The sequence below is a fragment of the Ixodes scapularis genome, unplaced genomic scaffold (genome assembly GCF_016920785.2).
Source record: "Ixodes scapularis isolate PalLabHiFi unplaced genomic scaffold, ASM1692078v2 PGA_scaffold0__279_contigs__length_252992795, whole genome shotgun sequence".
Classification (NCBI taxonomy): domain Eukaryota; kingdom Metazoa; phylum Arthropoda; class Arachnida; order Ixodida; family Ixodidae; genus Ixodes; species Ixodes scapularis.
Window position 1 is genome coordinate 78,234,698 of NW_024609835.1, and position 22,116 is coordinate 78,256,813.

The window sequence follows — 22,116 nt, forward strand, 5'->3', positions numbered from 1 at the left end:
TATCACTATTGCTTGTTAGCCAACAAGATCGATAAGAACGCCAAATATCAATTAACGATGCAAGAAACGGTAAGATAATGAAACACGTACGGCATTAAGCTGTCAGGACTGTATGCCGAGCGCAAGTTCGTCTGTTTCTTGCGCAGAGGCAAGCGCAGATGTTGCGCGACGTCAGAACGCCGATCGCTGATTGGCTCCGATTGGAAGGGTAGTGGATCTACCTCAAAGCGGCTATTATTGCAGTCTACCCACTCTCCTTCCAAACAAAGTCAATCAGAGCTCGGCGTTCTGACATTACCGCGACCCTTGCTCAAGAAGCAGACGAACTTGCGCTCCGCGCAGTTTTTTTTTTTTTTTATCACCCTAGCTATATCTCTATAAAAAAGCGCGTTAAAGAACTAAGATATGTTTAATGAGCAATAACGTCAAGAAATTGCTTTGCATAGAGTCCCTTAAGCCGGAGTTGCACTGCTCATAGATGACACAAACGACAGTCTCCAAACGTCAGTCACCGCGATATTCGTTGTTCGAATGCTGCGTGCCAAGTTTCTCCTTGCACTCGTTGCCATGGGGCATTTGAACCGTGGATCTCGTGGGGATTTGCGTTCGTATCTATTTTCAGACTGCCTTTTGTAGGATGAATAAGCAGTGTCACCCCGGCTTTAAGCTTCATATCGTCTTTTTTTCACGATTTGTAGCAAAATGTTTTACGTTATAGTAATGCTTCTTTTAAGAGAAGAAAGCTACGCACAACATGGCCTACAGGCACTTATAAGTAGGATAATACATCGAAAAGGAAACATTTCCTTTATTTCACAATTTATGGTGCAGTGACGGTGCTTTAACGTACATCTGTTCCGTTTCTTGGCCTAATAAGTATGCGCTTATTAGGCCTAATAAGTATGCGCTAATAAGTATGCGCTTCAAGCGTATCAGAACACAAGGCTCGTGAAATACCAGGTACAAATAGCGGAACTAAAAAATGCATACTATGTATTAAATCGCAAAAACGAGCAATAATATTAGGAATAAAAAAGGCTCACGAAACTGCAAACTTGTTGTTTACCTGGAAAATACTGAGTATCTCTATTCGTCGTTTACGCCGCGTCTTTCTAAAAATCTGAAGCCCGAAGACAAAAGCAAGCTTCCCAGAAACCCTGGTGTCGGGATACTCATCTCATTAAAACGAGGAAGAAAAAAAAAAAGAAAAAAAGAAAGAACCACAACAACATTCGCAAGCCCCATCTGAACACCCAAACAATGTCAGCAGCGAAATTGAAGCTCATAACACGCCCCTTCCCACCCTTCCTAGAAAGAGGAGTATCAGAGCACATCTAACACCACAGCTCCAAGCCCCAGAATGACGAAGCACGCTTCAAATTCTGCCATATCGCTGTCCTTCTTCTATGTTACCTTTCTCGGACAAGACGACTAAACCTCGTCGTGCACATCCCACGTACTTTTGTCACGTGTCACATATGCACAAAAGCTGCCAGTCTCGTCCTCTTTATTTTGCGCCGGAAAAGTTCGTTGCTGGGCGACTAGGTAAATGAAAGAGCTAGGCTTCAACGCACAGCGCTGAAAATGTCTCTTCTCTTGTTTGTTTAACTCAACGGTCTCGCCTGGCGGTCATTTTCATTAAGATTAGTCGCTATGGCCGGTGTTCAGAAGCAAAAGGGGTAAATGAAGGACTTGGGAAAGAAAATACCCAATTTAAAAAAAATACAAAAAAAAACATCTTTTCACGGATGCAAGAAAAACCTAGAAGGCAAGAGAATACTAAGACTGTGAAGAGCTGCAATTACGCCGCCAGAATTAAGCCTAGAATTTGCGTCCTAATCTCCGCGAGCGCGCTCGCCATTCGCGAGGCAGTGGTGATTATATCCCGCGCCATCTTAAGACGACGGGGCCAGAACGAACGCCAAGAAACCAGATTTTTTTGTCTTGCACGGTTTCGGCTTCTAGGCATTATAATTTGTTTCTCTATGAAATAGTTTCATTGCTCTTTTAAAGGTTATAAGCACATAAAATGGTATTCTAATCGTCATTTGTTGCGATGAGAAATTGAAGGAACATTCAACTTTCTTCTGTTGTCTCGCGCTAATATTAAATGGAAAAAAAAAGAAATTACTTTTTCTCGTCATCCTGGAAATACAGTGCCACTCGAACCTCCTCTCTCTGCTCAGAAATTTTTTGTTTGTTTTTTCCACCTGATATAAAGTATAGTTAGAAGGAAAACACAGTTCTTGATAATAAAAGTTAACATTACGGGCTAAAGAAAAATAAGAGTTTAGAACCATGCCATATAGAAAAGGGGACGAACAAAACGCAGGACAAAATATTAGAGCCCACGTCAAGTACTATGTTAACTCTAACCGACATAACAAAAGCCGCTTTGTTCAAATAAACGCGAAGGGTGAAACACGTGCACCCTAAGTGATAAGTTTCATTTTTTTTACTTCCGTTTACGCTGCAATTGAAGTTGTAAATTACAATGTAGAACTAAAATTCCTTAAGAGAATGCTATATAAATTAATTATACAGAATTAGCTGTGATCTTGCTGGTGACTGCTTATCCAATTTACTTCAAGAAAAAAAAAACAGAAAATTGAGGTTTCTCTTTGAAAGCCAACAATGTGTCGTCTTCTTTCACCATTAATACCGCACACCTGACCCGAGTGGCACAGTTCTTTGGGCCAAGATTTGGTCTTTGTCTCGAAATTTAGGCGTCAAAAAACCTCAACAAGCAAAGGAAGAGCCAAATTTGGGTATCTTTGGCCAGAGTCTGGGTGCCTTGACCCTAATTCGCCAAAGAAGTGCTAAAGTTAGGCTTCACTGCTGGTATACTTTGGCTGTCAACTGGCATCTTTGGGCCTAAACCGTCACACAAAGGCCTGGGTTAGGATTGAATTCTGAAAATACAACTAGTGCGCTCCCGAGCTGGTGGAAGTTTACCATGACGCATTTAAACCGAGACTGGGGCAGGAGGAAAATATTTTGGGAGTGGTAGAAATAGAAACAGAAATAGAAACAGAATTAGAAACATACAATATCTTAAACTTGGCTAAAGATTTACTTTATTTACCCTTTTCGTGCACACAAAACACACCCCCATCACAAAGAAAAACCTCAAAATAGAAATGAACAAACTGCAGAGCGCAACCAACTTTAGATTTGTTTTATTTTGATTTGCGTTTTTTCGTGATGTGGGTGTGGGATCTGCGCTGTCCTTGAAGACCAGAATGTTCTACCGTTTGGTGGCGTTGTGGATATGAGCTGTATATTAGGAGGGTGATTAAATAAGATGTGTAGCTGAGGTAGAGACGTCTGTCTCTGCTTCTTTTTTCTACCACCGGCAAAAATGTTTTCCTCCTCCTGCCTCAGTCTCGCGTTAAATTCATCATAGTTAATTTTTTCTTGTTCGGTTTTCATATGGCAACTTTGGACATAATTGCCAAACAAGCGCCAAATTTAAGTTTCATTGAAGATTCTTGGGTCCATACGTGGCACCTTCGGCTGAAGTCTGGCAATTATGCGGCCGCGAGCCAAACAAAAACCAAAGTGTCGCCCTATTCTGCCACTAACTAACGCCTTGGATTAAAACCAGATTAGGTTAAAGTTTGGCGTCAGCACTGTCCAGCTTGCACAACGTTAGGCGTTTTTCTTATATGCTACCTGGGGATGCTCTGCCAGAACCCTATAGACAGCTTTCAAGCCTCCGTATCAGGTGACATCACGTCACGCCCCGGAGGCCTGCACGGGCGCTGATTGGATTCGAGTGCCGCGTCAGCCTTCGCGTGGGACTATGATTGGAAACGAGTCCCACGCGAACGCTGACGCGGCACTCGCATCCAATCAGCGCCCGTGCAGGCTTCCGGGACGTTACGTGATGTCACGTAACGCACAGGCTTTGAAAGCTGTCTAGGAGATGTTGGCTCTGCACACTTATGCATTCTCTAAAGCAGCTTCTAAGTTTGACTTTATAATGCACAATTGTTCCGCGAGCGATAATGTCACTGGGGGACAAATTATGTAATTCGAAGGAAACTGTGTGTTATCATGATTTAAACTGGAGATGGGTTTGCCGGCGCTGCGCACCTTGCGAAACCCTTCTAGAAACTAAAGCCTGCGCCCCTGCTACATGACATATCTGTTGCTAGGCCAGTGAGCGGAATATCGACAGTCGGCTAAGGGCTAGGCTTTGCGGTATGACGCGATAGCGGGGCGGCCTGTAGCTTCCACTGAAATATGGTACGAATGTGACTTACTTTTACCTGACGACGACGTAAATATTCGAATTACAGCTTTTATAAATAGGAGTTCACATAAAACTGACTTTTTGGGGTTCACTATTAACTTACGACGACTGAAAACACCTATGTAAATATTAGCTACAGTGACCGTTCCACAATTATTCAACTTAATCTCCTTAAAAAAAAAAAGAAGCTTCGCTGCAATCACAAATCTTATAATTTGAAACATATTTTGACGTCCATACTTTCCACACAAGTAGAAAATATCGAAAATAGTATTTTATACCTAGAGCTCTGCGGGTGATTTCCTGAAATATAATATAAAAGTAATACAACCCTCTCTACCTCCCACCTAAGGTTGGATGGTCACTTTTGATTTAAGAAAATGTAGGACAATAAGTGACGGTGCACTAGTTAGGAGGTCATCAGGGGTCATTTGTTTTATGTAAAAAAAATAGTTTTAAGGGAGTGAAAGAAGCAAATGGTGGCACAAAATGTGACTGATCAACAATGCGTCAGAAGGCAATTGTGTTATAAATTAACGTAATAAAACGTATAGTTAGTCTCGTAAAACAACTTGCATTTTGCCTCTTCGTGTTTTAGTATGTTTTGTTTTCAGAAACGCCTTGGTTCCTTGTTTTCTTAAAAAAAAAAGAAGAAACGCAAAATTTTTGCGAACTAAGACAGTCGCTTTTTGACTGGAGCAGTCCTTGCGTCTGCACTAAAGCATCATTTTTTCCCTTGCACGTACCGTTGAGAAGCATGTTAGCCTACAAAGTAGGGGTAAGTTCAAGCACTGATTGAGGTGAGTGGTCGCTTGTATAAGTGTCCTACTCTTCGAACTCTGCAGTGTAGCTAGTTTCCGGTTCCTGACAGCTTCTCGGCAGTATCTGAGCGATGTGCTGGGGCGACATGAACTTGTTCACAACTTTGGCGTGTATCAACATACTGACGACCAGTTGTGTTGGAGGGTGCAGTCACTCTAGATTTAGAGCGTCTGTCGTATGATGAACCACTGCGCTCTGAGGGAGTGTCTTCTCCAAAACAAAAGTATCTGCACTGTTTACCCTTGTGTGTCTTCGCAGCTACAGAGGCGAAGTATCCAGCTTAATAGGTAATAATAGAAGTCTTGGACGACAGAGCTCCTAATTTATAGTCGGTTATGTCGAACAAAAAAGCTCCAACAAAAAGCAAAATACTCTGCGAAGTTGTATCGGATGCTAAAACAAACAAAATATTTCAAAGCACTTTGGAAATTGTATACCTCGTTCTGAAAATGCATTGAGACTGTAAAAAAATAGCGAAGTCAATTGTTTAGTATACTATCATTCTTCCGTGCATGATGACAATTCGGAAGTACAAGTGTACAAGGATAAAACAAAGAGCTGTCAGACCAACATACCATTGAAGAGCTTGTAACTTAACTTCTTTCTCCGGAATGGCCCTTTCCCGAGAAGCGTTCTGCGCACGCGCGAGTGCCCGATGCGAAGTGGCGAAAGTCGGCACAAAAAATTGAAGAAATTCGGAAGGAGGCTGCGGATCAGCGAGTAGAACACATCATTGCAGCATATATATAATTGTGTTACACACAAAAAAAAAGTGGACGAAAAAAAAAAAAAAAGCACTTCATAATGCACGATGTTTGGGTGGACGCCACGGATGCCCCCTCTTTAAAGTCGCGTTAGTCGCACAACCAGTCAACAACTCTGTAGAAAAAAAGTACCTAGAATGGCGGCTGTACCTCTAATCGCCGTAATAGGACCATTTCTGGTCGATCGGGTCGCAGCTTTCGCATATATATATATATATATATATATATATATATATATATATATATATATATATATATATATATATATATATATATATATATATATATATATATATATATATATATATATATATATGGTGTTTGTGTTTGGTGTTTGTCATGTTTACGTGCGTGTTACATCGTCGCTGAACCAATCATGAACAGAAAAGGCCTAGGAACTTGTCGTCTTGACGGTGCTTCATTGATTCAATTACCACGTAGCATCGACTAGATCTGGATTTCCTTAGGTGAAGTATAGAAGGTGCTAACCTTGCACCGCTCAGTGTCCTAGCGCAGACGCGATCACTTTGTTCTATTATGGTGCCAGGAACGCGTCTCTGCCTGGTGTGTTTAGTGTCCTATGCCGCCCATACATGAAAAGTGGTCCCGAAGTGGCAAGAAATGACGTCATAAAAGCCCCAGTGTCATACTGTAGGATGTCGCGATCATGGCGATTGGTCGTACGAATGCTGGAAAAAAGCTGGAGCGGACGCGAGTGCCGCTGTCGTCGCGCCGTCTCTACTTGTGGCTGCCGAAACTTCCGTGCACTGCCACACTGGAGAGAAATCTTCTTGGACGTTGTAAACACACCTGTCCGAGACGTGTTCCAGGCACCATGTTCTATACTCCATTTTAAGTCCGAAGGCCATCGAACGCTACGATCCCGAAGCCAATCAAGCCGCACCGAACGTGCACTCACAAAGCTCGTGTTTATTTCTTTTTTTTTTTTTTTTTTGAGGGGGAGGGGAGGTTGTTATTAGCGGCTGAAAACTAAGGGAAGATCTATTGGTGGATCCTTAGGGAATGCGTTAGCATTACCCTTGGAAAACGCCAGCGGCATCCGCTGCCTGACGCTGCTTTTGCTGTTCACCGGTTTCGGCAGCCCGAATCCTTCGTTCACAATCCGTACTCTTTTGCCGCCTCCATGGACCAGAGCTAGTACTTGGTTCACACTCCATTTTGTAGCGCAGAGCAAGGCGTAGCCGCTCCGCACACCTGCTAGTTCAGACTCGCCCCAGGATCCGCGCGCCCATTGGCTTCCGCCCCGTGACGTCGCACCCCTATCTCCTATGTCCTTCACCACTCTCTTCCTCGATACGCGGCGCTCTTCCCTTTCCACTGTACTGTCCACAGACGGACGCCGTCAAGTTTTTTTTTTTTTGTTATGTGGGTACTAATGCTAAGGCAATAATAATTCATTCGGACAATGAGATCGCACGATCACGGCGCACTTGCTGCGTTGTAGGTGCTAGCGCACGCGGAAAGACGAGAAGCGCCGTAGCGATGCTTTTTGATTGACTTGGTCTCATCGTAGCGTTGGCCCCGTTCGGACTTCAAGTGAAACGAAGTATAGCCAACTTACTGGGAGTCGTCCTTCGCTGACCTCTCCCCGAAAAGGTACATACGGCGCAGAGAAAGACTATAATGGCACGTTTACACTTGCGGATCCGCGCAGGCGCAGATTGGATTTTTCAGCCGCAGCAGCGAAATCGAATATCATCGTTGGCGGATAATGGGGATATGGATCCTGGACTGATCCAGATTGTCATAAAAGACCTTGGTCCTGTGTCGGACCATTAGTATTTGCGACCTTTATCTTCAAAGTCCTACATTGGATGATGTGCAGTATTTAGGAACGATTGTTTCAAATGTTTGGACGGTGTTCAACACTCAAGTGAAGAACCTATGTACTCTTATCAATTTTGAGGGAACTGGGTTGGCAAATCACGTTGCCAGGACGCGGGGGGGGGGGGGGAGGGGGGGGGGGAAGGGGAGGCGACAGGGGAGTGGAAGAGGGCACTTTAGTGCGCTGAGAAGGGGGATTAGAAGAGGGAAAGCAGGATAAAGGAATGGGGAAATTGAATTTCTGTGTCACGTAACCAAGGAAGGAGAGGAAACGAAAGTAAGAGAGGGAGGGAGGGCACCGCAGGAAAATAGGGGAGAGGGGAAGGTAGAGGGAGGGAGAGGTAGGTCTATACTTCGTCTCACCCTACGATGGACTAAAGGCAGAAGCTACGGATCGCCAGATCCAATCACGAGCCACTTACAAGTTGCGTGGTATTTCGCTTCGATGCGCGTATCGGCACCCGCGTCTCGAATCACTAATGGTGAGGGGCGGACGGTAGTTCGGATTGAATAGCACTGAGTGACTCAACAATTTTACATTGCAAAGAAAGCTATGTCATAGAGGCTCTTTGTAGTGTCGAAGCTATAAAAATGATGGAGCGCTTTTGGACTCGGAAGATCATTCGTCCACCCCTAACCAATGTTAAGCGTGTCATATTTTAGCTTGGAACGTGATTGGACTTTGCGGCCCGTGGCTTTGGCCTTTAGTCCATCGTAGGATGAGACGAAGTATAGAGGGTTGGAACAGGGTGAGGAAGGGGGAGATTGCAAGGACGCCCTAAAAGGGGGAGGGATGAGGAGAGAAATAGAAGGGGAAAGGAGGAGAGGGATGGGGAGAAAAAATTCGTTTTACACTGGACGTATATCTTCCCGTTATATGGTGGATAAACGAAATTGTTTAAGTATCCTGATTTCAGGTCGCGTGGCGTCGACTCCCCCTGCTAAATTTAGCAGGAAAACTAAATTGGTGTATAGGCCACGTGACTTTAAAGTTTCTCCTAAATTTAGCAGTGAAACAGAATCGGTTTATAGGTCTCCTGACGTCAATTTCTCCGATTGGTGTACTGGTCACGTTAGGTAAAATTACGTTAGTTTCCCCGCTAAATTTAGCACAAGATACGCGTACCGACGGATGGATAAGGCATTGGGAATGGGGTTTTCCGTTAGCATTTATTGATTTAATAAATAAAGACCTAAAAAAAACTTACTCTTTAATTTTACGCTGAACTTAGCGGGGAAACTGAATTGATCTAAAGCTCACGTGACGTCATTTCTTTGGTAGTGTATGGGTCACGTGACGTTAAGTGGCTTGACGTCAGTTTCACCACTAATTTTAGCGGGAAATGTACGAACGGGGGGACGAACGGACAACAACATACTGAGATCAGGGGGTTTCGTTCAAAAGCATTTCATACTTTAATAAACGAAAACTTAAAAAAATGCACCTAAACTTTTTTCGTATAAATTCTTAATACGGGTTTGCACAGGAGACTTTTCTCACGTTGCGTTTTATTACGAGAGCTTACGTCTGATTACCTTGAGAATCACCGTGACATCCGTGCCTTTGTATGAAGCGTTGCGACCAATTCATTCGAGGAGCAGCTTTGCACGCGACATTCGAAGCATGAGCATGTATCGGTTACTGAGAGCGCAATGTAAGAGAACGTAAGTAAACGCTGATGTGTGAACCAGCCTTTAGCCTAATCCCACATACCTTAAAAATTTTGTTATCGAAATATGGCGATTGTGCATGGAGTGATGTGATGTCTTTGTGAGCTTTTCTATCACCGGTTCAACCAACAGCTCGCAGAAGAAAAAATGAAGCGCAGGCTGGCAGCGCATTCACTTGGCGCGATCGTGTGGTTTAATTCGGTGATACCAAAAAGGCACAAAGGCTGTGAGCCCCGTGACGACGCACTTTTGTAGCGGCCTGATTTACTCCATCGAATCGTGAAGTAAGACATACTGTAGGACTTAGAGTGAAAAGGCATGGAGTTGTTAAGAAAGAAATGGCGCAGATTGAACCACACAATTCAAAACGCCTCGGCTAATATACCTGCGTGAACATAAGTATTATTGCACTTGCAGCCTAGTGTGTAAAAGATGATTATAAACGCATACACGCTTAAAAAGTAGAGTTTATGGACCCTCGGCATGGTTTGAGAGGGTGACAATATATTCAAGATAATTGTTATGGTTGTACCGAGTCCTCGACGTGAGAAATTCGAACAACCACGCAAACAGGCTCGAAGGAGATGTGCATTTCTGCGCGTATACATGTTAGATTACTCCATCAAACGTTAAATCGTTCAAAGCAATACGCACATCCTCGAATCAAGGTATCGAATAGGTTTCGAGCAATGTTTTACTCTCACGAGGCACCACAAGATGTTCCTGGCAAAATGCTATCAAAATAGCTTGGACAGCGTTGAGATCCTACTCCACAGGCAAAAAAAAACAAAACAAAAAAACTCAATGACGCGAGGGGCAGGGTTCATATTCAGCATTATGAAGTGGAAAAAAAAAGCTTTCCGTTTACCCGCAAAGAAGAAAAAAAGCGCTGATGCTACAGAGTGCAAGGAACGGATAACTGCCTCCCTGAGGCGTCACCAGCTCAGGCAGTATTTGGGGGACCATTTACGTCCACTCGAATGCTCCACGTCAGGCAGCGCGCATATCTCTAGGATATATAAAAAAAAAAGGTAGGTGCGTTAGCAAAGAGGTATCAGATGGACTAATAAGATGGAATCCCTTCATTATGGCCCCGGGGCGCGACGAGCGGCCATCGTGTCGTAATGAGTCATTCAGGGATTCATCATACTAAGGGTTCGGGAATCCGAGAATATCCTTCGCACGGAATTGCCAATAAAGCATTGAGACGTACGTGGTCTCCAAAGGGGCTCGTTGTCTGAAATACTTGTTTTTTTTCGTGCTAGCGCTTCTGGAAGAATTGGCTTTCGGGTTCTCGTCGCTGGGCTCCTTGAAAAGGGGAGAAACAATACTGTGGGGTTAGTCAAAGTGATTATAGGTTAAACGATTTAGTATTTTTATCTATGGAGCTAAGGTTTAAACATTTTAAGTTCATTCGTTGTTAATTTTTTTGTTATAATTATTATATTAATCTGTTAAATGTACGCACAATAGCACGTGAAAGTAAGGTATTAAACCCTTACTTAGGCTTGATATAATGTTTATAAAGTCCGGTATGCTTATTGTGAAAATCATACGAGAAACATTTGTGTTTTTATATTGGCTTTAAGACTGAGAGAAATCAGAAACGAAAAAAAAAGAGAAAAAGAAAGCATAAGCCACGGCTTCGAACTAGTTTTTGCGTTTCAGGTTAGTGCAAGATTGTTATGATAGCGCTTCAAAGTCTATTTTTAGAAGGATAATTAGGACGGTTATTTGTTTACGTTCATGGCAAAAGAAAGATTGGGACATTTTGCAAAGAAAAATAAATTATAATTATGTTTAATCACATAGATACCGTATTTACTCGAGTAAGCTTTCAATTCAATTCAATTTTTTTATTTATGTACTTACCAACAGCCCCGATTCCTTCGCGGTAAAAACACCACAGGGATACATGCTCAAAAGTGATACGCAAGCTTAATATCGTACTGCTTCAAATGTATACGCATGCTTAAAAAGGGGGTGAATATGTTAAAAAAATAGATATGTATATATATATATATATATATATATATATATATATATATATATATATATATATATATATATATATATATCAATCTTGCAAAAATTGGTCTTTAAAACGTGTCGGACTCCCGGTACCTACGGTGACAAATTGTAATGAAGAAGTGGATGAAATACTCTAGAATTTCAAGAGCTTGTGGTAACAGGAATACGATAGTGTAGAGAAAAGAGAACAGTACACTCTTAGGGATGTGGAGCGTCTGCTCACCAGGAAGCAACCCTGAAGAACCAATCGCTGCTAACCTACGGAGAAAACTCGGCGAATGAGGGTGCTGATAATGTCTAAACCTAAAAAAAGGCTCTGCACTGTGGCACTGATCATGACTTTTCGCCATACTGAGTGCTAAAGCGCCGGCCGTATCTGGTAATCTAAAAGTATCAACAGCCGCGTCATTCGCCGGATTCCTCTCCGTAGATTGCGGTGATTTAGTATACCAAGAACCTTGCGGGAAAGTATACGCTCATGATTTCTAGGAGTGTAGGAAAGTCAATGGCGGAGCGCAAGATGGTCTGCTTCTTTTGCAGGGGTTGTGCTGACGTGAAAACGCCGAGCTCTGATTGGCTCTGATTGAAGAACCGGGAGCAGACCTCAAGGCAGCTTGCTTTGAGGTCTACCCACTATCCTTCAACCAGAACCAATCAAGGCTTGACGTTTTGACGTCACCGCAACCCTCTGCAAAAGAAGAAGACCAACTTGCGCCTACGCTTTGATTCGTAAACTAACCTATTAAAAAAACTCAACGTCCTGGAGAGGCCTCCTGTTATTTGAAGTGCACAATCGTAGTCTAGGTAAAATCAGATTATACTCAAATTATTATTTTGACATTATAATATCTGTCGTAAATTACTCGCACAAATCGTTCTCGTAGATGTTTCAATATTTTCCCTTACTGTGCTACAAATAGACATCCAAAGGACAGATGCAAATTTAGGTTCAGAGTGTACATGAGTACTGAATTATATCAAGAGACTAGTGATGAGTGGTAAATGTTTTTTTTAAAGAACTCATTATTCCAAACGTGCGTAGGAACCGACTAACAATGTATTTCAGGTCGAGATGCACCATTTTTTTTTGCCGAATAAGCACTGTCTTGCAGCAAAATAGAGTCGGTGATAAAATTCACCATCCAAAACAGCTCTACATCGTCTGCAAATAAGAGCACCTGCAAATGTTCCACCAAGGATATGATATTGTCTGTCAAAATAATAAACAACAAAGGACCAACATTCGAGTACCTAGGCACATCCAAATTAGACACGGAAGGACGTGACAAGCAGCCATAAGCTCTAACACAATTCTTCCTTTTATATAAATAACTCACACGCCAGAAAAGCAAACTCAATTCATGATAGACAGTGTTGAAGACTTAGCCATTTGAATTTCGAATATATTCCTACTACCTGACCCCGCCTTTAAAGAATTGGCATAGCATATAATAAGATTTCAGCGTGTTTATTCTGAAAAAGCAAGATTGGGGCACACCAAAAATAAAATATGAAAATATACACGACACATTATTTCTGAAATGAGGGCTCTCTTCCAGATAGGTTGCACCTATTTTTGCAGCCCGTTTGGTTTTTGTAATATAAAATGTGCAAGGTATAAACAATTGTCGAATAGCTCCGGTAGCTTTTTATATTTATCTGCAGCCAGTGGAATGAATAGCTTTAAGATGAACGACATCGTCTCGTGCGAAAAGAATCAGCAGATGAGTACTTGACATTGCGAGATTTCTTATTTTTTTTGTATACGTTTTTTATCGCGGGGAGAATAGCAATATACTTCATTACCCTATATGATGCTTCCTAGCATCTCGCCTGTACACGTTTTCTCATTCGCTTTCATCTACCGTATGCAAACTTTATTTAGGTTAACATTATTTGTCGTGACATTTGTTATTCTATTTTATTTATCTACAAATGTGAGCAATAATTGTTTTTCTTTTGTTTTAGTTTCAAATAATAGATTTTTCCCAAAATATTATCTATGTTTTTATAAGTTTGCGGGCGTCTATAGTCATACTAATCCGCCTAAATACCCAGCATAAAGCGATTTTAGCAATTCAAGTTTGAACGATTCCGCTTTATAAAATTATAAAAAGGTTGTGAGGATGGACACGCATATACGGTAAATAGATATAATAGAGGAAACGGGCATAACTATAGTCTAAAATCTCGAAATACTTATGCTCATTCATACAAAACAACAAAAGTGCATACAGTTTCTGAAAAGTGAGGTTATTTCTTGATAACATGCATCAGGCCAGGCATTTTTACCAAAAATATAAGAAAAAGAACAAAAGCGCTCTGTTTCCATATCTTCCATAGAATTTTATCTTCATGCTCTAGAGTTATACGCAACCACTGCCGGATAAAGGCGAATGCCACCAGGTGAAATGAATGACATTTAGAAAAAAACCTATAGCAAGACTTAAATGACTCCATTCAGTTGCTAGCTTTTGAAAGCCTGAATTAAAAAAAAAACAGCATAAACCCACTTTATAACAAATACATTACTTACTATCACGTCAAATATTTCCACAATCCGCTCATAATTACAATCTTTCGAGGTTCCCAACCATTTAGTATGCATTCGACTTAAAATGTGCTTGTACTCACGTGAAGGTGGCGTGCACTGATGATCAAGTCTGTGAGAGATCGAAAAGTAGGACATTTTCGTGGTGCATTAAGCAAGAAACAATTGAGTGAGAAAATTTGAAAGAAAAAACTGGCTGCTTTGAAGTTGTTAAGCGTCTCGTTTAATAGTCATTGCGTGAACGCAGGAGTCCTTGTTAGAGACGAAGACAGTGACAGTATTTCGGAAGATTATTGTAACTAAGAGATGTCCGCGTTTGTGCGCACGGTATTGGCCCTACTTCTAATGATATTTAAGTTCGCTTTTCACTGGCTGATATCATTATAAGTTTCAATTCTAGATCACAGTGGCGCGGAATTACAGTAATAGTAAAACAAAAGTACAAAGAGGAAAGCGCGTACCATCCTGGCACTACAGAACCGTAATCGCAAAGAAGAGAACAAAACGTTTGCCGTTCTGCAGCCGCGTGTGGTGGTTAACGGAAATGATGTGTGACGTACTCTGGGGAATATGTGGAAGTGAACAAAACCTGTCCCCCTCCGCTGCTGCACTCGCCGTCACCCCCGTCGCAAACCGTCTTTTGTGTCTATCGCTGTCCGCGACCTTCGACGATGCTAATCCTTTAAAAGTTGATAATCGCGGTGGGAGCGGCTGGCGTCTTTGAAGAGAGAATCCAAGGGTAAACCACGTGATCCCCCAGAGTACGTCACTCGAAAAACGACGTGGACAGTTGAGAAGCACTTTGAACTTCGATTTGTTTAATTTTTCTTCTTTTTTTTTTTACATATAAACTAGCGCCCGTAAGAAAATGCGGTTTTCTGTTCGTTCTATGGGTGATACATATTAGTTTAAACAGTTAATCGGCCAAAGTCTGAAAATCGTTGCACTGCCCCTTTAAGTGCAGAGCGAAAAGGCAGCGCCGCTGGCGGTGATTCAAAGTTATAAAGTCTGTCGTAACAACTACAAACAACCGCTTTCTTGCTTTAGGCAGTGTCCAGAGCCGAAGTTATAGATGTATTGTTCGGCCGCTGCTCATTTGTTTGTATTTCCTTTGATCATGACTGTTCAGGCTCGTATTGTGATTGCTACGACATTATGCATGCATTATTTTGCAGTGATGCGAGAGAAGTCAAACGGTCACTAATGTCGTAAAAAGCGCACGGCGTGGATATTTATGTTCACCTTGCTTGCTTCGTGATTCGTTCTTTCGCGTTCTTATCAGCTGGTGACGCAGTCGCATTTCCCGCGAAGCTGTAATAAGATGCTCAAGATTCGTCACGTTTGGCGATTCTCACATTGTCCCTTACTATACGGCGAGAAAGTGCTCCAAAATACGTCTTTTGGTGCATGGGAACGTAAGGAGGCGCACGCCAATGGAACGGCAGCACAGATAACGCACAGGGGACGCGCAATGAAGAGGCAGACGGGCACGCATCATCATTGTTTGAGGTCAGGGGAAAACATAAGCACATGGGCTTGTCTGGAGCGTAAACATTTGCACAAAGTGCACAAAGAGCATACAAACTTGCATGCCGTGTAATCTTATTTCGGGTTCGCATTATGTTGTGGTCAAGGGTGCTTTCCTCCTAGGCCTAGTTATTTTAGAAGCACAGTGTGACTATAACCGTATTTTTCTCTCTAGTGAAATATATAAAAAGGTAACTACATTATCATAATTACATGGGTAGGCATGCGAAGCTCTATCCAATTATTGCCTCGATGAAACGGGAAATAAATATAATATGCTAGCTTCCGTAGTCCTTTTGAATTCTGACAGGGAACCATTTGTTTACCGCCCCTCCTTTCAGCTGGAAGGGAAGCTCGTCTGGATTTAGCATGCCAGGACACGCGCCATTACGACGTGACGTTTTCATTAAAGGGGATTTCATACGCGAGCCTTGATCTCGGAACGCCCGACAGCGAGTGCTTCATACAGCTTCACCTACATCAAATTTTAGCCGAACGTATGTTTCGAAATGAGTTGTTTAGCTTAGTCAACGCAAAAACCCACCCTCATCGACTCCGACCAGAGCAAACGTTTTTGCATGTAAGTTTGAATTGAGAACCTGAATTGGATTCAAGGCACCAAGGAGGTATTTTCGGTTTATATTTCCTACTAACATATCGCACATTACGTAAAGTCTGAAACGAAGATACCTTATGCGTTCCTCGAATCAGATACATGTTCTCAAATTATACTTGCGTAAAAAATTGTTTTCTTTTGTGCGGAGTCGATGAGGATGGCTAGGCAAACATATACACATTTGACACTTTTTAGAATGTTTTCTTTACTTTGCGGTTTAGAAAGTTAGAGCAAAATTGTTTTCTCTTCCACTTTTGGAAGAAGCCGTGCCATGCTTGACATATACAGAAAGCATTCACAAGGATGTTTGTAGACCGTGTTGGCTGAGTCCTCAATATATTGGTTGATACCAGTCATCTCAACCTAAACCTGAGCGTTACACGTTACGATCTTACTATGCACTATGACGGAGTGTTTCCCTGTAATGTTCAGCCAGCGGTTCGCGAGCGTACTTCGACGAGGTGCATGAAATTAATGCGTAATTTAACTCTATAATTCTAGTTTTTGTCGAATTCCTGCTTTGAGATTGATGATCTCAATTTTATAATGCTGTATCACAGAACGCGTCTATCGACTTCTTTTTGTCTTTCTTTTTTAATCACAAAGCTTGGCGATAATTACCGGGAGTTATATTTTGAACAATGATTTCTTATGCTACCACGTACGAACAGAAACTAAGGGTCATATACGCGAGAAAATGTAACCCAATATTTAGCAAGCACATAAACAGAACAGTCGTCTGGCTGAGTAACCGCCCCCCCCCCTCCCCCCTCACTTTATTTTTCTGCGCTGATAAGGAATGTGAGAAAGTAGAAACTGCGCTATCTCATATGTGGATTTAGCGTTATATAAAGTTCAAGACCAAACCAGAATATACAGCTTTCCCTAATAACTATAGCAATTTAGTGGCTAACAAATTTGTGCAGTAATTAGGAGACCTCGGTTTCAACGGCAGCCTCACAAATTACTGTTTTATCAACGACTTTTACACAAGACGTAATAACTATTTCGACAACTAAAAATCATCGTCACGTCACCGTTTATTCGCTGCTCTATCAATCTCTTCACACCAACTAAAGCTTGCGTGGGTTACGTACTGGATGCATATAGGATGGTTGTGCATACAACCGCCATCTGTGCTAGCCATCTTCGTTCTTCAACTACATATATTGTAGCTTTTATTAAAAAAACCTTCGTTGAACATATCTTCAAAACTCCTCTGGGAATTTCATTACACATCCGTATACTATGGCTCCATTTCGTTAGAGTTAGCGGTAGAAAAAAAATGCATCTTTCTTCAACGTCTACACTATAGATCTATTAAATAAAACTGCGTATATAAAAAAAAAATTAATTATGATACTTCAAAAGTATAATTTGTGCGCTTAGCAAAGATGGAATTTGACGCAGTAATACAATGCATCAAACTTTCTCACAAATATCGTGAAAGCAGTTACTTTATTCCTTGTTGATCAGCTTTTGATAATACTTCCGTAACACATCTCAATTCAAGAATAAACTTCTGACAGAATATTTAAGGTGTTCACATTCAGTCTGAAGATTCCTCGCACGCAGACTGCTCCGCAAAGCAAATATTGTAACAAAGTAACTTTTTACTTCAATCAATCAATCAATCAATTTTTTTTGCTCTCCATCTGAAAGGGGAAGACAGGGGAAAAAGCAGTATGTCGCTACTTGACGAAGCCCCCGCCTCACCTTCACATCCGCAGAAGAAACACAACATATGAGTGAATGAACAATTTAACATATATAAAGACAGGTAATCAAGTGTTTATACAGGACAGTGGTGTCAGTTATATACAGTGTAAATGGTTAAACAAGGTAAACATAACTCAGAGTTGCACATGCATGCTCCGAGACATAGGCGTGCGCACAGGGGGGGGGGGGGAGGGGGGGGGGGGCGGCGGCCCCTCTAATCATCTAGGGGGGGGGGGCGCAAGGTTGGCCCGACTCGAGGCGCGACGGCAGAACACCGACGCCAAAGTTCCCCCCCTCTAGTGCGCGCAACAAAAAAAAAAAAAAAAAAAACAGCAAAAAAACAAAAAAAGACATAAAAACACGCTGCGACGCAGTTAGTCATCGAACAGTTCGCGACAAAATAGCGTAGAATTTTGCTTTAGACTTTTCACGATTGGTGAAAAGTACTATATCTCCCGCGTGTTACAGATTTTCAGTAATCTAGTCATAAAATATTTTTACCACCACATAACATATACAATAGTTTGTATAATGTTTGTTGAGCATGACATAATGCGTGCGTGTTTTCTTGTTGTTTCTATTACATGCTTTATCAAGCGCCAGAAAGTATGCTTATCAACTGTACATTTGGATGCTCAGAAGAAAAAAAAAAGGCATGCCATAGCGTTTATCTTCAATAATTACTAAATATTGTAACTTGCTGTTTCTCGTATTTCTAATCTGCGGTATATTCTCGTGCTTTTAAGCTTTGCTATTACGTTGTGTATCGGGTGGCGTTTTTCGTCCTCTGCACGAACGTTGCAGACGCCATATGACAGCTTTCGCCATGTGTAGGTGCATCCATGCGTTTCCCTTTATGTATACTATATTTCCAATACTAGCAGAGTCACGTTGAAGCAATATATTTTAAATATTCTGTGCTGCTAAAGATGGCATATGTGTCGCATCTTTCTCTGGTTTAGAAAGAAAAAAAAAATTTTGTATGCGCGTTGTGTCACTGACGCCTCAGCTGCGCAGGGACTGCCTTTCTTTGCGGACGTTTCACAAGAAAGTGAAACCAAACCTACTGCTTAATAATATTTTGTATATGTTACAATTCAATAGTGTTGAAATAAACGTTTCATAACGATATCTCGTCTCAGCACTACAATATGAGCATAAGGACATCAGTGGGAGTGCGTTGATAGGAAGCGGGGGGAGGGGGGGGGGGCGGCGGGGGCGCTTTGGGGAAACCTCGCCCCCCCCCTAATGAAAAAATCCTGCGCACGCCTATGCTCCGAGAGTTTAGTAAGGAGCACACTTCGTTACAATGTCCGTTCGTCAGAGCTACATCTACCTCCATACATTAATTATTCGAATAATATATATTTTGCTGTTCCTTTCATATAAATTATGGTCTGCATATTTGAATATGCAACTAAGGTATTAACATATTTTTCACGCGCGGAACCGATGAGGCGCATCTTAGAAATTATGAATTCCTTTCGAAGCCCGCAGTGTCACCTTCGTTTTCATTTACGCTAAGCTGAGCTTTTATTCTTGCCTAACAAGAGCAAAGTGCCGTCGCAAAAAGTATTAGTTGCTAACAACTTTGCACTCTCATAATCTGTCTGAAAAATGAATGCAAGGATGGGTGTCAATATATGACAGGTAATTTATTCTGAATTTCCTAGTGTCAATTAAACTAATCCCCCCCCCCCCCCCCCCCCCAAAAAAAAAGAAAGTCTGGAATTTTGCTTTATAAAGTGTAGAAGGCGAAAGTTTATATCAACCGGAATTATAGGTAGCGGACTTTCGCCTTAAGTCAATGTGCATGTAAAACCTTGAATTCGCATGTAAAGCTAAAAAGAAAGGCTTTGCCAAAAGAAGGCCTTTACCAAAAGAGGTGGAAGATATGTATTTTTTTTATTACTTTATTCAATACCAACCAGTCATCAGTTGCAATTGCAGATTAGGCGCCATGACCCGAGTTCTTACTTTAACCCTTGGCACGGTATACGTTAGCTTCAGCACTTCTTTTCTGAAAGACACCACTTAAGCAATGCGAAGTCATGTATATAATAAATATAATGAAACTTTACGGGGTTTTCCGCCGTTTATACTCCAACCTCCCGGAAGAACATGACCACTATTCTTCTATATTTTGTTTTAATCTGAAGCGCGATCCAATATACGCACGTATTTCGCATAAATGCGCTAAAACACGTAAAAAAAAGGAGACATTTTTTGGCTTAAGAATGCGGAGCAAACTTTTACATTTTGGTTTGGGCAGCCATCTCGAAAATAATAATCTGCTTAGAATACGGGTGAAGGGGAGAGAACATATGCAGCGCGGAGGATGCACATCGGCAAAGGGTGTAATGCGGCTGCTACAAGAGTCTCCGCTGTCGAGAAAATAGAGCGTCGTTTACTCCGCGACATGGCGACATCGGTAACGTCGATCGATTCCAGGCGTATGCTCGGTTCCGATCGAGCAGAACGACAGTGTAGAGAGGCGGCAGAAGTGCATGCGTTACTTCTCACAATACGAAGAAAAAGTACGAACATGTTCCTACCTCGTTTCGTCGATGGTGACAGCAGGGCAGGACTGTAACTTTGTCCCACGAAGTTTCCGTGTACGGGACCTGGCACGAACACCACGTTTCACAGATGAATGAACACTGCGTTGAAGGCGTCATTTCTGTAGGCTTCCATCGTTTAATGAGCCAGCAGAGGTGTAGACGGAGTGCAATAAAACAGCGCGGAGGGGGCATGACTAGAGCATCTCACGCAGCGTATAACGCGGATAGTGTTGAACCCACCATTTTCATGACGCCCCGCAGAAACCACCTTTGAGGGAAGCTCACAACACGACGAGTTTAGGACACTTGTCAGAGGCATACATCAAACTAACAAAGAGAAGCGGTGCCGATAAATTTTCCTCCGGTCTCGACAGGCACTTGTACACATGCTCGACAGAGCGCGGGAACGTTGAACACTCGTCTTCGGCACAACAGGAAAATCCTCACGTCATCACACAGGAACTACCAAGCACAAAAGCGGATACCGATAGAAATTTGCGACGAAAGAGAAATAACCCGGATAGGTAAAGAACAGAATAATGACTGCGAGCATCCAGCAGCACTTGGCCAACCCCGCGCTCGGCGACTCCGGCGTTGCAGAGAGCGTCCGTTCGTGAAGCACACAAAGAGCACGTGATCACCGACGGTGGAGCGGGAATCTCTCTCGTGATTGGCCGCTCCCTCGATACGGGAGCCTACGTCACAATAGGGGAGAGTATGTCTCAAAAAAAGCACACAGAAAAGCAAAAAAAAAAAAATATTGAACTTTAGATACCTTTTTTTTTAGCAAGTAAAACGGAGTGTTGACTTCAGAAACGGAAGCGGGGAATTCTTAAGTGTTTCGGTGCATGTAAGAAAAATAGGCGTCGGTTTCTTTACAATGAACCGCAGCAGGAGCTTCGAACCATCTTAGTCAATCCAACGCCGTGAATGTATTCCGTAATTACGCTCCCCGAGTGTCGCTGTGCCCATCCTGGAGGTCACGTGGCATTCACACGACATAGGCTTCTTGCACCTGACATCACTTCCGGTTAGCGACGAAATCGATACCAACATTGTCATCTGCCATCATCGGCTTGGCGCTTTGTTGGAGGCATTCAGTGCATTATTGCGGGAGCAGTAGTGCCGTAGGGCCGTAGAGCCGCTCGCTTTCACGGCGTTTGTCTTACTCGCGTTTGATGATAAACCAAATTGGTGGCAAGCAGCCGATGGAACACAGGTCAGAATAAGCGTGACTTGTATTAAACATCCTCGGACGGCACTTGAATGCGTGCGTGGAGTGCCGTCACTCGGCACTTCAGTGCTTCGCTGGAGTGCCGTCGGACGGCAAAACATGCGTCGTCTGCTAATCATTGGTGATTACTGACAAGGAAATTGGTGCCGCTATCCATTGACCCTTTTCACAAGGGCGCCGCCAACTTGAATTGTCGTGACTTCTAGTAAGGGTGAAAACATTGTTTTGCCGTCGCCACGCCAATAGAAGTCATTTATGGTATAAGCGCAACCGTCACACATTCTCGTCTTGCCTTCCTTCTATACTTTTAGCATTTACAATGTGAACCTCTTTTATTATTTTTTCGTGTCCTCTTTTAGGGATTCGCTTATTAGGCGGCCTGGGACGACAGTATGCGAAAAAGGTCTATACGCGAAATTTTGGGGGATATTGTGCAACATTTTTCAGCACTGTAGCCGGTCTCCCAGCTTTTCGACTGGCTACCCAGATGAAAACTGGAGCTGCCCCACAAGTAATT

The 22,116-nt window shown here is 42.4% G+C and overlaps 1 protein-coding gene across 1 annotated transcript in view; it reads left to right on the top strand.

Moving 5' to 3' along the window:
* LOC121836999 overlaps nucleotides 1–22,116 on the top strand; it is a gene marked incomplete in the record, with an annotated part of 283,006 nt that overhangs the window by 179,931 nt on the left and 80,959 nt on the right.